A 17,500-nucleotide genomic window follows, 5' to 3' on the forward strand; every position below is an offset into this window, starting at 1 on the left:
TAGTTTACCATAAATCTAACTAATGCTTGCTGCTTTCGGAAGCACTAGTAAAATACATTTCAATCAGTTTGTGTGTATTAAAAATAATAGTCCAGTTGCCAGCTATGCAACAAGTCTTCCAAAAATACTTGTAAAAAGGTACTTTCCTGTGAAAGGTGATCCGAATTTCTGGTAGCCTTGATTTTGGAACAACATCACTAGTGATAGGTTCAAAGAGAGAGAGAGAGAGTTTTCAACACTTTGCAAGAGATTTGGATTTCATATTTTGTAAGTCTCTCATACAGCATAGGCTTTTATCATATATTTTTACACAATCAAAAACGTAATAAAAAGAATTTAAAAAAAAAGAATGGCTTTTCCTTTTTACCAGCATGTGGATATGTGAAATACATCTCCACGTGCCAATGCCAGAGTGTCAGGACACGTTGTGGCAACTGAGGAGTAATGGTTTCAGAGCTAATATTCTATCATACAACCCCTAAAGCCTTTAAACACATGCAGGAGGAGCTGCAGGAGGAGAATGGGAGGAAAGAGACAAGCACACAAAACAGATGGGTCATGCTTGATTTTTCCCTTCTAAGGATGATCATCCAAAGCTCTCATCATGTTCCCGTAACGTACGAAGACCATTTATTTTGTTACTTGGGGAAAAGAAAAATTGTTCATCTGGCCTTTAGAGGTAAAATATCTTCTTTTATTGTCTATCTTGGAAAGGAACATCCTCTTTGGTATGCTGCAACTTCTTCTGTAACAGGGTCAGAGTGTGCCCAGACTGCACGCACAGAAAGGGCTAGAGCACAAGACGGTCCACCCTTTACGTCCCATACAGGAGGAAGGACTCAGTTCTTTACAAGCAACTGGAAGAATTAGCCATCCCAAATGGGACACGAAGAAGGTGATCCCATAGCTTTCCCATCTACAACTGCCAGAGGAGCTGGCTGGCTACAGAGGTGAGTAAACACTGCACCCTCCTAAAAGGGGTAACAGTAGCCACACTCCACTCTCAGGGAACTCAGAGAGGCATATTAAATATTACTGCCCATGGTGCTATGGACAGTTTTCTACAATGAAGGACATGTAACAGGGCTGGTTCAGCACATCAAGAACAAATGTAATGAGGGGTCTATGGAAAGAGATCAAAGCAAATGACTAAACAGAAGAAACTAAGGGATTTTGGAGGCCTCTTGTCCCCGCACCAAAGAAAGTCTAAAGTCTATTTCACCTAACATAGATAAGACCCTGAACCTGCAAGGGTCCTGAGCTCCCCCTCAACACTCACTGAAGTCTGTGCAAGTTGAGGGCACTCAGAACCCTGCAAAAAAGCAACCAGCACATTTCAAGGTTAGGCCTTTGCTACAGCTCACAAATGGCATACCAGCCTAGATAAACTGTATGTAGTCAAGGTTCTTCTATAAGGAATCAAAGAATCATAGAATCATAGAATATCAGGGTTGGAAGGGACCCCAGAAGGTCATCTAGTCCAACCCCCTGCTCAAAGCAGGACCAATTCCCAGTAAAATCATCCCAGCCAGGGCTTTGTCAAGCCTGACCTTAAAAACCTCTAAGGAAGGAGATTCTACCACCTCCCTAGGTAACGCATTCCAGTGTTTCACCACCCTCTTAGTGAAAAAGTTTTTCCTAATATCCAATCTAAACCTCCCCCACTGCAACTTGAGACCATTACTCCTCGTTCTGTCATCTGCTACCATTGAGAACAGTCTAGAGCCATCCTCTTTGGAACCCCCTTTCAGGTAGTTGAAAGCAGCTATCAAATCCCCCCTCATTCTTCTCTTCTGCAGGCTAAACAATCCCAGCTCCCTCAGCCTCTCCTCATAACTCATGTGTTCCAGTCCCCTAATCATTTTTGTTGCCCTTCGCTGGACTCTCTCCAATTTATCCACATCCTTCTTGAAGTGTGGGGCCCAAAACTGGACACAGTACTCCAGATGAGGCCTCACCAATGTCGAATAGAGGGGAACGATCACGTCCCTCGATCTGCTCGCTATGCCCCTACTTATACATCCCAAAATGCCATTGGCCTTCTTGGCAACAAGGGCACACTGCTGACTCATATCCAGCTTCTCGTCCACTGTCACCCCTAGGTCCTTTTCCGCAGAACAGCTGCCTAGCCATTCGGTCCCTAGTCTGTAGCTGTGCATTGGGTTCTTCCATCCTAAGTGCAGGACCCTGCACTTATCCTTATTGAACCTCATCAGATTCCTTTTGGCCCAATCTTCCAATTGGTCTAGGTCCTTCTTGTATCCTATCCCTGCCCTCCAGCGTATCTACCACTCCTCCCAGTTTAGTATCATCCGCAAATTTGCTGAGAATGCAATCCACACCATCCTCCAGATCATTTATGAAGATATTGAATAAAACCGGCCCCAGGACCGACCCTTGGGGCACTCCACTTGATACCGGCTGCCAACTAGACATGGAGCCATTGATCACTACCCGTTGAGCCCGACAATCTAGCCAGCTTTCTACCCACCTTATAGTGCATTCATCCAGCCCATACTTCCTTAACTTGGTGACAAGAATACTATGGGAGACCGTGTCAAAAGCTTTGCTAAAGTCAAGAAACAATACATCCACTGCTTTCCCTTCATCCACAGAACCAGTAATCTCATCATAAAAGGCGATTAGATTAGTCAGGCATGACCTTCCCTTGGTGAATCCATGCTGGCTGTTCCTGATCACTTTCCTCTCATGCAAGTGCTTCAGGATTGATTCTTTGAGGACCTGCTCCATGATTTTTCCAGGGACTGAGGTGAGGCTGACTGGCCTGTAGTTCCCAGGATCTTCCTTCTTCCCTTTTTTAAAGATTGGCACTACATTAGCCTTTTTCCAGTCATCCGGGACTTCCCCGGTTCGCCACGAGTTTTCAAAGATAATGGCCAGTGGCTCTGCAATCACAGCCGCCAATTCCTTCAGCACTCTCGGATGCAACTCGTCCGGCCCCATGGACTTGTGTACGTCCAGCTTTTCTAAATAGTCCCTAACCGGAATTACATGTACCACTCACTGGTATGTGCATTACTGAAGACACTGGAGGAGAGAATGCATATAGGACAGAGAAAGTAGCCAAACTAATACCACATTTCTGTAATACATTTTTAAAAGGATGTAAAAGTGTAACTTTGAGATGACAACAATACAAGTCAATGCCATATCTTGACTGGATTGTATTTACCGAATTTAAACGTCACGTACCTCAAGCACCTAGATGGGGTAATCAGACCCATTCTCCAGTACTGCTGACAACAGAAATGGAGAAACATGGTCTGTTGCTACATAGTTCTTAAAATACAGCCAAACTTTCAGCTTCACTCTTTGCTTTTCAGCTCTGATATGTTTTAAAAATTGTATCAAAGTGAGTAACAAATCCAAAAGCATATTTTTGCTGTTAAATGTAACTGAATTAAACTTACCAAAAAATTTGGAAGGTTAAAAAATGCTTTAAGGTTTACAAATGCACATTTAAGGTTTACTATAAAAGTAACAACGTTATTTAAAATACCAACTAATACCAACTTAATAAGATTGTATTAAACGTTATTAAATAAGCATGTAGAATGACCTGAAATAAGAATGTAATTAAAGGTTATAAACTATCAAACGGGTTCTGGTGACATCCCAAAAGCCTGAGAGCACAGACAAAGTGCTGTGTCACCAGAACCCTACAGCCATACTTATACCCACCTCAGGTAAAGATCCTATAAGATCTCATTCTTAGTAATTATTTGAATTAAAGTAGTACCTAGAGGCCCCAAATACAACTGTCTCAAAGAGCTTATAGTGAAGACATATGTAGGATGGGAGAGGAAAACAGAAGCATAGAGAGGTGAAATGACTTCCCCAAGACACATATCAAGTCAGTAGCAAGGCTAGAAATAGAATCCAAGACTCCCGATTCCTAATCCAGTGGACCAAATCCATGGAGGAAAGTGTTCAATATATATCACGGAATTACATCCCCAAATTTCAAGGGGAAAATGGCTGAGATTTTTTTAAACAGATTAAAGAAACAGAATTACTTGCTTGACTGGCCCCAGTGCTGACAGGGGCATTGCGTGCTGGTGTCCACATTCAAAGCCTTATTAGCAAACCAGTACTGCAGCCTACAAGGCACTGGGCCTCTCCCCTAGCACATACCCCTAGACAGAGACAGTGATGCTTCAATCGCATTCACTTCCACCGCTGAGGAGGCCTGAAGCTTTACAAGCTAAATGCTGCCATCAACTTCAGGAAGCATTTTGTATTCCTACCACTGCTATCCCCTTCCCTCAAGCGGAGAACCTCCGCTATCTGGCATCACTACAACCTCTTCAGAAGCACAAGAATGCCAACAAATCCAAGGTAGATGTAGTATCCAGGGAGGACAGCAGACAGTGGACAAAAGCAGCAAAGAGAAGAAGTGATCTGAATAACACCAACTCCAACTGCAAGCGCAAGCAGACGAATTGCATTTATAAATGGCACACCCATTGTCTTGGCACCCATTAACACTTTTTTAAAAAAGATTTAAAAGCACAGAATAAAAATATCTCCAGACCCTATTGAATGGGTGATTTCATTAGTAAGTTAAAGATCTGAGCAAACAGATAAAGTAATTGTAGTGTCCTGAAGCTTCACCAAACCAGTCTCAGGCTCACCACCAGACCCACGGAGTTGCAGAGGCATGGGTACAGCCAACTGCCAACCCTGGGGAGGTCAGTTTCAGGAATAAAGAGATAGCAAAAGCAACCCAGCAGATTACAACTGCTATGAAAGGACATAGGAAAGGAAGTGATCTCTCAGCCTGATTCCAATGTGGCACTTGCCAAAGTTTATAAGGAATGCATCATTTCCATAGAGAAAGTTGAAGTCTTTTGTATCATGTACCTGAGTAAGACACCATTAACAAAACGAAATGCTGTAACAAGTGGAATAAATGAGTAGGTAGGTGGCACTCTTCTCTCTGGGTCAAGGTCCCAGGGAAATATTAGGAAGCACGGTGCTGTTTGACAGCAAAGATGCTGATGATTTTGAGGGGTCATTAAAAATCCTGTGACACTGGAGTTTGTTTTTCTTGAACAACAGTAGAGGTGTTATCCCTCAAGTCTAATTTGGGTAATTACATCCCACCCAATTTAAAGGGATTCACCTACAGTTTCAATTAGGCATGGTAGTCTTAATCCTTTCCCATCCTATTCTGTTGTGTGGTGTTTCTGTGTGGTAGCAGTTGCAATGATTCCTCCATGAACATAATTTTAAAAATCAACTGGCAAACTGCTTTTTCAGAACTGTCTCAAATAAATGAAAATCATCAAGACTACAGCACATAAACTAAAGAAAATGTCCTGACAAACTTACATTTTCATCTTTTTAGAAAAGTACACTATTAAGTCACATATCAAAGAAATGATTAACGACATACACCAAAAAAAGATGAAATGATGGGGAAGATGAGGGCTAAGAATGAAATCCTGGTCCCAATGAAGTCAACTGCAAAGCTCCCATTGACTTCAGTGGAATCAGGATTTCACTCTAGTTTTAGTACTGGTTACTCAGAGAAGTTAATTGGGAACTAGTGTAATTTACTTACTCCAGGCCAGTCACACCCATTACATTATATCAGAATACATGTAACATCACGTTAATCAAATTCAATGGCCTAATTTGGCCAGAAAGCCAGACTATGGCCTACGCGCAGCCAACAACAACAAGAAGCTGTAAAGCCTCAAGAAAGCCCAGGCTGAACAGATGCATCTTGCTGCACTGTATTCCAAACACTGCCAAACTCTGGCTTTGGCAAGACTCCAGACAGAACGGATTCCAGAGCCAAGGGCCCTCCACCAAGAATGTCCTGCCACCCACCCCCAGGAGTTCAACCCTGGGACAATCAGCAGGAACATTCCAGCTGATAACAGCAGCCACAATCTAAAGAGTTTTAGAGCTGGACTATAAATTTTCTACCCCTACACACCCGGGGAAGTAGGTAACACCAGCTGTCCTGGTAGAGAAGCCATTAGCCAATGCATATCCAGTGTGGAGAGAGAGTTTAGAGGCAGCCTTGGGATGCCTGTTAAGCTGTGCTTGCAGGAAATGAAAGAATCCAAGGATGAGGTGGAAGGGGTGCAATGCTTCTGTACAACTACCTATGGGATGTAGCAAGGAAGCACTTCAGTTCCCTGCAGAATATAAGGAAACTTATTTCAACTAAAAAAAAAAAAAAAAAAGACCCACAGAAATAGGCCTGATCACTGAACCTGAATGAACCCAATTATAAGGAAGTTCACAACATTCTAGCTTGGGCCCTATTCACAGTGAATAGTGCCCTATAACAAATGAATCAAAGGAAAAAAGAATATCAGGCGAACTTAACTAGCCTTTGGTGGCATGCCTGTTTCCTTTGCTTGCTTGTTTGCATATGACCAGGAAGAAAGCCCGAAGCAGAGACTATCCTTTAAAATATAGGCATTAATGAATACAGAGACAACATTATGGCTGATCTGTGCTTTGACGTTTATTTTCTTGAGTAAGAAGAGATAATAACCCAGGAATGACGTTATCTAGTCTAACCTTGTGAGAAGATAAATGTCATAAACAGAGAGCAGCCACCATATATACGATGTACATTTTTGCCCTCCCATTGTACTTGAAATGAAACTGCTTTATGTGACAGAAGTGGAAAATGAAAAGTACTTGGAATAGAAGGAAACAGGATGTACTGAGTACTGAAATAACTTGAGAATTATTACAGCACCGATGAAATCACATACACTGCCAGTGCTCACATAATATCAGTCCTATGGATTTCCTCCCCCTCACCTTTCATATTGCACTGCATCAGGATAATGACACTTAACCCCTTTGCTATGTGCTTTGAGACCAGTGGATGAAAAGCACTAGATAGGTAGGAGATAGGTATTATTAATAACCAGGGAGGCTCCATCTGTATGTGCAGTAGTTTTCATAAGACCTGAGTACTGGCTCCAGTATTTCAATCACAGTAACAGTTTCGGTAACTGTACTGTGACTAAATTCACCCTGCCTTTTCAACTGGGTATTAGAGTTTTATTCAATTCCCTTCTTAAACCATTGTGTAACAACGTAATAGATCTTGTGTTAGCCTGGTTCTGTGTTCCATTCTAAAGATGGCTGCTTTATTAAATGATGTGTGCCTTTTGTATAGCCACGTGGTATCATTTGGATGAAAGGGACTAGAGAACATAATGGATTAGTAGTAGTCATCAAAAACAATCAGTTTAAAAAAATATACCTTTAAGAGAAAAGCCCCACATCTTATTTCCAAGCTCTTCCGCATTGCTTAATTCCAAGTCTGCTATTTAAAAGTGAAAAGGGAGGATGATCTAGTGGTTAGTGAAAGCAAAGTGGGGGTGAGGACCCCACACTTATTCATAGCTCCCTCAGTTGACACTCTATGGAACGCTGGGCAAATCATTTACGTTCTATGCACTTTTGTTTACCACATGTAAAACATACATAACCCCACAGGCAAGCTCGAAGGTTTAATTACTTGTCTGTAAATTATTTTGAAATTCTCATGTATAAGGTGCTACAGATCACTTAAGTATTTGCTATTTTAAACTCCTGTACATAAGGAAACTGAGGTTATGGAAAATTACACAAAGAGCAATCAAGTCACTAACTTCTAGACACCATATTTATTCAAGATCTATTTTTTTTTTTAAAGTGCACCAACATTTATCACAGGACTTTTGGTTTTTGCATACTTTTCAGGTGACTTCCATAGAATGCATGGCTGCACCTCCCCCACACAGTAACCTGCACTCTCATAATGACACTTGGCACTGCTCCTGGGACACTGTAACCTCCGTGGACTAAAAGGATTTGGTTTGTCTCATCTCTCCTGATTATGCAATATATACTCAGAGCAAGAGTGTGGTGACACGGATCACTGGACTGCACACCATTTTTTCTGGTCCCACTTGTTGTTTTTTTTCTCATTTACTGTTTCGTGTAATACTCTTAACGCTCCTCCCATGGGGTGGGGGGGAGAGAAGCAGGACTGACTCTCCTGTATGTTGTTTGCCACACTGTAGTAATAAAAGGGAAGAAAGTATTTAAAGCAAAGTCATAATGCATCCCCCATGCCTACCCGAAATACTATAAATTGTTTAAGCTTCCTAACCATTACATTCTACTATTACACTGTATGAAATTTACAGTGTTGATGTTGAACACTTGATAATTATGCAAAAAAAACAAGGACGGAAATTTAAATTCCCCCTCCCAAAAGGGCAAGTCCCTGAAAATGAATACCAAAAAAGACACTTTATCCAATTGATAAACAGAAGAAGTGAATTGTCCATATATTGGAAGAAAAAAAAATCTGCCAAAACATCTCCAATTGGACATTTAACTTAATCTGTCAAGCACCACACCCAGAGAAAACCTGTGGCCTCTCAGTGCTGCACTGTTTCCACTCTTTCAGTAAATTACCAATATAAACCACATATATCCACAGGGACATATGAGTGCCTTTTCATTGCATATTAACTTTTAAGTTCTAAGGCACTCGGAGGGATAATGGTATTCACTGTACATTAATGTCTCAAAGGAAACCAAATGCATCACATGGAGTGTGTGCGCGTGTGCACACACACACCACCCTCTGTTTTGACACCCAGAAACAGAGTGAACAATCTGGAGAATGATGGGTTAAAATCATGTCTCCACTGAAGTCAGTGGCAAAACTCCCATTCATTTCAATGGGTCCAACAATATAATGGCTTTTGTGCCATTCACAAGTGTGGCCAGACCTCAGAATGAGCTGTTATGGACAAATGTTAACGGCAGTTTTTTCAAGCTACTATGAAGAAGTTCAAAGCAGCCGGCAGAGAATACACTCTGCATCAGCTGAGTCTTTAGCCTTGAGAGGGCTATTTACTCTTGCCGAGGGCAAGAGGTCTGCAAGTGGGGGCAGCTTCAAATCACACTAGGGCAGCAGTTCTCAACCAGGGCTCCAAGGCCCCCTGCGGAGCCACAAGCAGGTTTCAGGGGGTCCACCAAGGAGGGCCAGCATTAGACTTCTCAGGGCCTGGGGCAGAAAGCCAAAGCCCCATTGGCCCGAGCCCTGCCAACCGGGCCTCAAGCTGAGGCCTGAGCAGCTTAGCTTCGCAGGACCCCCTGTGGCCTGAGGCTCTGGGCCGTTGCCCTGCTTACTACCTCCTAATGCCAGCCTGGCTTTTACACGCAGAAAAACAGCTGTGGCACATGGGGACCAAGGAGTTTTTATAGCACATTAGGGGGGCTGCAGAAAGAAAACGGTTGAGAACCCCAGTACTAGGGATCTCTAGAAACTCAAGACGATCAGAGCTGCCCTGCCCCTACTCAATTTTCAATCAGTGATGCCCACTTTTAGAGTTGATATGGTGCCTTATGTCCACAACAAACATACATTCACACAGGACGGCCATCCCTTTGCAACACTGCAACCTACTCTGTGCCACTAAGGTGGCCGGGGGGGAAGGAAATGAGGGGGGTGGATGAGGGAGGGAAATATCACACCCAGGAGCAAAAATGCAGAGTGGAAGTTGGATGACCTTTTTCTGGCCCTTTCAAAACACTGAGAAGAGGCCACTCAAAACATTGTGAAGAGCCACTCAGAGACCTGCTACAACAAGAACTATTAATGGTCATCATAACCTAAGGATCAGGGCTGCGGTCTACATGTTTATGCATGTACATTCAGTTATCCAGCAGCGCCTCTCCAGACCCCCACCCAGATGATTTCTGTTCTGAATAGCAAAAGATTGTGCAGTGGGGTGGGACATAAATTTGGGCTTGGCTTGAACACAGGTACAGATTAACATAGCTTTAGCAGCATACCGTCTGTGTATAGCTGTCCAGGAGTCAGCCATGCCAAGAAGCATATCCATAGACAAAGAAAGCAATTTAGCAACATAGGGAAAACTGAACAAATAAAACAGCAATGGTCATTTCACATAATAGTCCTGATCTGCTGTGCTCATTTCTCTGTTTGTACACAGTAGGCCGCGGTAAACATTTCATATCCACCCATGCACGCTCCACTCGAATTTGCCCAACTTCAGACACAAGTGTTTGCAGAAGGAGTGCAGAGAAAAGGACTACAGTCTAATGGCCATAGTATGAAGCTGGGAGGCAAGAACTGCTAAATTCTAATCCACTCGGACACTGGCTCTCTCTATGATCTTCAGCAGGTTACTTCACTTTTCTGCCACAATTTCTCCATCTGTGAAAAATAGATAATATTGCTTACCTGCCTCTCAGAAGGTGAAAGGCAGTTTCTGTTGGACAGCACTTTGAAAGTGCTGAGTGCTAAGGATTAGCAGTATCGAGACTGGCCACTTCCCAATCCTGAAAACTTGTACTCCAGGACAACAGACTGAAGTAGATGCAAGTTTAAAGTCCAGCTTTTGCTAACTCTGAGTTTTGCAGAACTTGAGAAGTCTCCATATCATAACCTTAAATTCTGTTTCACCAGCCCTAAAGTGTAGGTTCTATTGATTATACTGAATATAATGGACTATATTCCAAAGCAAAATCTAAAAGAGCATCTGGACAGGATTTTTAAAAATCCTTATTTCTTTACATTTGCAAAGAAATGTTAGTGCTTATGAGCGGGATGGACTGACAGCAATTGTTTGAGCAAATGACAGAATGGCCAGGTGCTGTGCCAACTTCCCCAAAAGCTCCCAGTGAACATCAGTCCTGACATCTAAAAGCCTTGCTATTTGTGTTTTCAGCTTTTCTATAAATAGAGACTGCCAGAATTGTGCAGCCAAATAGTTTTGAAATGTGCACAAGCCAGGACTAGATCATAACTATACACCCATTTTCACTTTGGTGGCCAGAATTTGCATGTGTGTCTCCAGAGGCAAAAGGTCAGTTAATTGGCCCAGTGTGGTACACAGCCTGATCCACATAGATCTTACTATCTACAACAAAAGATAGCAAGTCTCTAAACCCACGATTAGGATTTATAAAACACTAATGCATGGGCTAATACACAATACAAGGCTTCTGCCATACCAATTTTCGGTTTGTACATGGAACAGACTGTAACATACAAGCAATGTCTCATGTATCTATTTGAGCCATTTTAGTATATCTAGACCATACAATATAATTAAAAAGTAATATTACAAAGAATGTGCAATGATGTAATGCATTGGTGTGGATGGGTGGTTCCAATTTCTACCCTAGTGGCTCTACAAACTATTACAAAAGAATTCTTTTGGCCAAAGAAGAGGCATAGATGAGACTCTTCTGGAACTCAGCAATACCACCCACCCTTCCCATCTAGAGGTTAAGCAGGTTGTGTCTACAACACTTCTAGTCCTTCGCATCCTAGTAAAGAAAGACAAATTAAGACCTGAATGACATAAGGTTTTGAACTGTTTTTATCACCATGCATAAGCTTGTTTTAAAACCTAGCTGCACCTAAACCGGGTTTTAACATTCTTTGGAATCCAATGAAGAGGCTCTAATCACAATATAAATATGTTATAAAGCTAGAGAACAAGGCTTGAGTGTGTGGGGGGAGGGGTGTGTGTGTGGTTTGTTTTAAGAACAGTTTATAATACAGATTGGCTCCATCCACAATGAACAGCTAAGCCATGTTATACTCAAAATTGTGGCCAAACTATGACTGTTAATAATAGTTCATATTCTGGTGTAGACAGGGCCTAAGAGTCTCACACTGGGATTCCCCGCATGGTAATAAAGTTGCTTTAATCTTGAAAAATGACTCAGACACTGGGGCAAATTCTGCCCTCAGATTTATACATATAATTCCAAATTACTCCATAGAGCTAAGGTGTTACAAAGAGGGATTTGACCCTACATTATCCTCTAAAGAAACAGAATTCAAGGGATAAGGTACTAACAACTGCTCGTAGTTTTACTGAAGACCATCTGAGCAACACATCCTGATTGCCTAGTCTGTCAGCACATGCTGTGAAACCAGCCCTTCCTCAGATCGACAGCTACGGTTTCTCAGCCTCCCCAAAGTACTCCAGAGAGCACCATCTCCCATGCTGCTGGCTGATAAGCAACAACTGTTTACACCTGACTGGTTCTGATCCACATAGGAAATAGACTCTCCCTGCCCTCCATTTCCCTTTTGCAGTGGTACTTGATTTTCTTCTCATTTCTCTTAAAGGCACCATAACCTACGTTACAGGAGATTCATCACTTCAATGGAGTTGCATGCATGTGTCCAAGGGTGGAATATGGCCCAATATCAGTGAATACTTATGGAAATCCCAGCCCCAAATGTTTGCCTGTTACTCAAGTCTTTGACAACTTTTTTCCCTGCTCAACTGAAGCATATATTTATATAATTTTTTTTGTAAATTTACTTTAGGTTGATATTTCTTTCTCCTCTAATTACCTGACAAAAAGTAGTAAAGCTGCATAAATTTTGCCTGAGGTGAAAGTTGGAGTTGAGCCTAATCACTAGCTGGAGACATTGTTCAGGCTAACTTAAGCAGAACACATTTGTACTGTATGTCTGAACAATGGTAGGTACTAAAGTTAAGTATTCCATTTAGCAGTTGTTGATTTTTATTAACCCTTTTCTAAATGATCTGAAAAGACAGTTTTCTACTTTGTTACTTTATTCACATTTGGGCTAGTGAATGGACTCTGAAATCAGTGGAGAGCAAAACACATTCACACAGATGTGATTAGCCTTTTTTAAAAAAAAAATTAAAATAAAAGTGTAGCAGAGCTCTGAGATTCAGATCAGCACCTCCTCACACACAATATACAATTCATGCAGCAGCACTGGCTTTAGTTCCAGAATAAACCACAGGTCTTCCTGTTCTCCTGTCTTGAAGTAAGGAATCAAAAGTGAAGCCATGAAAGTGGGTATAAAGAAGTCAGGAGAAAGAAATATAGATAAAAGGAGTGTGCCAAAAATATGTATTTAAAGAAGAAAAATTGCTATTGCAACTGGATGTCATCTGAGAAAACTGACTAAATATTAATAGCATTTACTAAAAAAAGGATTATACAGCAAAATAAGAATCACAGATTCAAGTTATATACAGTTTACAAAATCCTTAGAACAATTTGCTAAAGTGTCCTGCGTTTTTGTGTAAGCTACATTTTCTTATATTTTATAGCCATAAAGATATTTATTTAACTCTGTTGGGGCCCACAGAGCCTTCCCTCGAACCAGATCATCTCATCAGCTAATTAGCATCCTGGCATGCCCAAAGTTCTGAAGTACGCTAAACATGGAGGCTGTGTCCTCAGTAGACTTTTTTGCTTAAAATTTCCCACCCCTGCTTTCACCAGTGCTATTTTGCACCTTTCTTAAAATATTGACATATTCAGAGCCCAATACACCAGTCCCCAAACAGGCAACAATCCCATAGACTTAAACAGGTTAGACAAACTAAGATTTTGGTCTGTTTAGAGACTGTGGGAGCAGATCCTCTGATTAATTGTGGAAGCCATTTTCCTCATGCAAGATTATTCTAGCTAATTTCTTCCCTGAAGTGTATTGTACATGTATGTACATACGTACATACACATACTTACTGAAAAAGTTAATATAATTGCTTATCATCCTTAAGATGGGACTGAACCAAAACCCCACTTAGGAACAACTCTGAACTTTGGAGGGGTTTAAAACCCAAATCAGGAGCTAGATGTGAATTTCCCAACTGGCTTTCACCTCTGTTGTGGGCTGAAAAAAAAACAAACAAAAATATCCCAGTTTTACATATTGAGCCTGTCCCTAACAAGTTAACACATCATGTTTGGTTAGCCCTTCTTGCCTCAGTGTCCTTTTAGCAGTGGTGGAGATACCTAAACCATTCAACTCACCTACATTCCTCCTTAGAGGATAATACAAGGTAATCCTGACAGCACGTACTGTTTTATACAAATCTATGTAACTTGCTTAGCCAATTACAGCTCGGCTATTACATATGCATGAGAATTTCTTATTTTAGAGGATTCCCCGTACATTCAGAACTAAAAAGAAAAATGAAAAAAATAAAGGGAGGGTGAAGGTTAATGTTTTAGAGAACAATTACACCACAATTAATAACGTGTTCATCTGAACTGATAGGAGCACTTTCTAACTCCAAGAGTTTCATCAGACATCTTTAGGATGTCAGAATCATTCAGCTTTAATTCACAAGTCTCTCACCCTGAAAATGCACAGGAGACTCTCAGATAACACTGAAGGCTCCTACTGGTGTATATAAACATGAGTGACAGGAGTCTGACCCCACCCCCTACATCAAACAGCGTTTCAAGAAGAAGAAAAATTAAGAAATGTGAAAAGTAATGCTTACTTGAGAAGAACATGTCCAGTGTTTCCAAACCGTAAGTCAACATTAAAACTTTTTTTTTCTACCAAAAAGTGTATTTAACACTGCCAAAGTCAGCTTGAGAATCTGTACTGAGGTACTTTACTTGGAACTCCTAGTGAGAGCCAGACATGTTTTTCACAAATGCAAATTTCTCACAATTGGACCAGTCTGCTCCAAAAAAATGTACAGCCTAATTAAGGTTGCCTTTTATTTTTAGTAGTAAAACATAGATTCTTTCTTTTTATTAAAATAAGGGCATTTTCTCCCCAGTTTTGCATTACTACATCTGGAAATAAATCACTAACATATTAGTGTAAATATAATATCAAAATATTGGCAATCTTGCAACAGCACACCCGTAAGCCATATATGCAGGAGTGGCCATCTAAAATTACTTCACTTTGAATCCTTAAAAAAGCAATCCATTAAGAACTTTACAAGGAAAGTGCCGAAGGCTAGTTTAGAGGGTGATTGATGTTACTGAGACATATTACAAAAATAGAGGTTAAAAAATATGTAACAAAAAATCTCATGTTTTATACAAAATGGAAGGTGACCTGTAACTTTCAAATGTAAAAACATGATATAGTATAGATCTATTTTTATACTGATCTCCATTATTGTGTTTCACTGAACTGACATGTACTGTAACTACTTAGTACATTCAATTTCAGGTGAAACATGTTAAAAGCCTATATTGTTCAGTAGTAAAACTTAATAAGCAAGAAGAGCTTGACTCTATAACACCTTAATAAAATTTTTTTTACCTTCAGCTTTTGTGTGTTCTATGAAGCCATTTTGAAGAAACAATGTAAACAGGAAAAAAAACAGAGAAAGCATCCTTGTTTTAGAAAGTAATTGAAAATTAAATTTAGACTCTGAGGATGGGAGGGAGTCCCTCACAGATGACAGGCCAAAATTTTATAACTTGAGTGGCTTACTGTTGAATGCCAAATATATATGCACCTGGCGAACAAGGCACAGCACTATTCTGACCTTGTTTTTCTGGGAGTTTCTTTTGGAAATTTAGTGAAGATTTAGAATACACATGAACACACTCAAAATCAAATCTTCTCTCATTTGTGTGTGTGTGTGTGTGTGTGACAGAGAGAGCGCGCGCTCTATTTCTCTCTCTCTGAGGGTATTCCACACTGGCAGGCAGCTGTATACAGTGCTTTCAAATGTACATTGCCCTGTGTAGGAGTGATGACTGAGTGCCCTCCGGGTACCTCAAACACAATGCTGTCACTTCTAGTCACATCAGCAGGGCTAATGCCTGTTATGACAAGAATCACCCACTTTAAGGCGCCACACCTCTGCCCCTACAACACACACTTTGAAAAAGGTATAAGCCACACAATAATGTTTTAGGTGTTGCCAAGGAGAAGCACTCTCTTCTATAAACACTAAAGAGGTGAGAAGACAGAGGAAGATAGGAAGCCCAGAGACAGAACTAAATGGAGGAGATTTCTCATTTAGCTTTGAGTGCAAAAAAATTCAAGTTTTACAGTAATTTTTCTTCTGTATGGACCGAAAGAGTAAAAGATTAAAATACTGTGTGACCACGCTAAAGTGGGTTTTAGTTGTCAGTCTAAACCTGCCATCTGGTGTTAAGATTACAGCAGATCGCACCCCAGATGTGTTCCTTCAAACAAATCACATTTCCACCCACACCCCTTCCTCTTATTCTGCAATGGGAGGGATCTATCAAAAATGCAAATTAGCCAAAGTTGCTTTCTAAAAGTGGATCTGCTGTTAATTAGAACAGTCATGTGAGCAGATAAATAATTTAGCACACATGCAGAAAAAAAGGAAATTAGTGCTCTAAATTCTCCACATCTCAATATTTTGCTCAGTGGAGACAGGTTTGCTGATGAGGAAAGAGGTAATGATTTTGTGCTAATGAAAAAGTGACGGCTGGCTCACCTAAGTCACCTGAAATTCATCTGAAAAACCTAAATTCAGTACATTATGAGTTTTGAAATCTTAGTCTCGTTTCTTAATTTCTTTCTGTCGCAATATCTCATTCCACAATTGGGGTGGAGAAGGATTATGCAGTTGCTATCATTTGCACCTCATTAGTCTTGGGCAGGAGCTTTGAGAAAGCTGATATTCCCTCTAAATTTTTACAGATGCTTCTAGTTTACCAGTTCATGACTGCACTACTAGGAAAGACTTCCTGCCACTAAACTGCTTGCTGGCATTCTAACTGAATTTCAAAATCCCTGAAAAAAGTAAACCTTTGTGGTGCTCACTTACCTTATTCTTGGAGAAGAAATATATTTTATATATATATATATATATATATTATATATATATATATATATAATAAAAACACAGTAAAACTCTTCACTCCTGACCTGTGAGACTCAAGCCCTCAAAATATTTCCTCAATATTGCAGCACATCTTGATTTTGAAACTCCCCACAAAAGTGTTCATTAACAGAAAGGTATTTGTGAAGCTGTTTGTGGTCTAAATTACGAATATGACCTGTTCAATGAGTAGGGAGATGAATTCTCCCACAGATACTTAATGTTTTGCCAGAACCTGAATATTTTCTTTTATTTCCTATATGTCACTACTATAATCCTTTAGACAGTACTTGAATATACATTTTCCTCTTGCCACAGGATCAAACCACTCCACACACTGGAAAAAGTCTCTCTCTTGGGGGGGAGGGATGGGGGAGAAGAGCCTGGGGGGTTGTTGTTGTTTGTTTGAATGGTTTTGAAGAGCCTTCCAAAGTTCAGAGCAGGTGACACTGGTCTCCTCTTAATCTTTAGTGCTTTAGTAATGTTAAGGCTAATGACGAGGGACACAAATCCCCTGATGGAACTGAATGCATTCCAAGCTCCCCAACCCACTCAGAGCAGTAATCCCCTGCAGCTGGAACTTACTTACCACCATGCACAGCTAATACATTTTTTAAAAGCTAGTCACTAGTGACAAATGTAAACTGGACTGAGCAGCTCTCTTCTCCTATCCCCAATCTTCTCTCATAACCCTGAGACTTGCTGTTTCAGTGATGGATATGATCTGTGCCTTTTAGAACTACCAAACTAGTGTTGGATAGCTTCACTTTAAGTGACTAGAAGATTTTAAAAGCATCTTCAGCTGTCAGAGTATAACAAAAACAAACAAAAAAAGGCATTCT

At 40.7% G+C, this 17,500-nt stretch overlaps 1 protein-coding gene across 3 annotated transcripts in view; it reads right to left on the reverse strand.

Annotated features, from left to right (window-relative positions):
* BNC2 (basonuclin zinc finger protein 2) overlaps window positions 1–17,500 on the reverse strand; it is a 393,095-nt gene that overhangs the window by 338,675 nt on the left and 36,920 nt on the right. The gene's annotated exons all lie outside the window — the stretch shown is intronic.

Source organism: Lepidochelys kempii, chromosome 5 (assembly GCF_965140265.1).
Source record: "Lepidochelys kempii isolate rLepKem1 chromosome 5, rLepKem1.hap2, whole genome shotgun sequence".
Taxonomy (NCBI): domain Eukaryota; kingdom Metazoa; phylum Chordata; order Testudines; family Cheloniidae; genus Lepidochelys; species Lepidochelys kempii.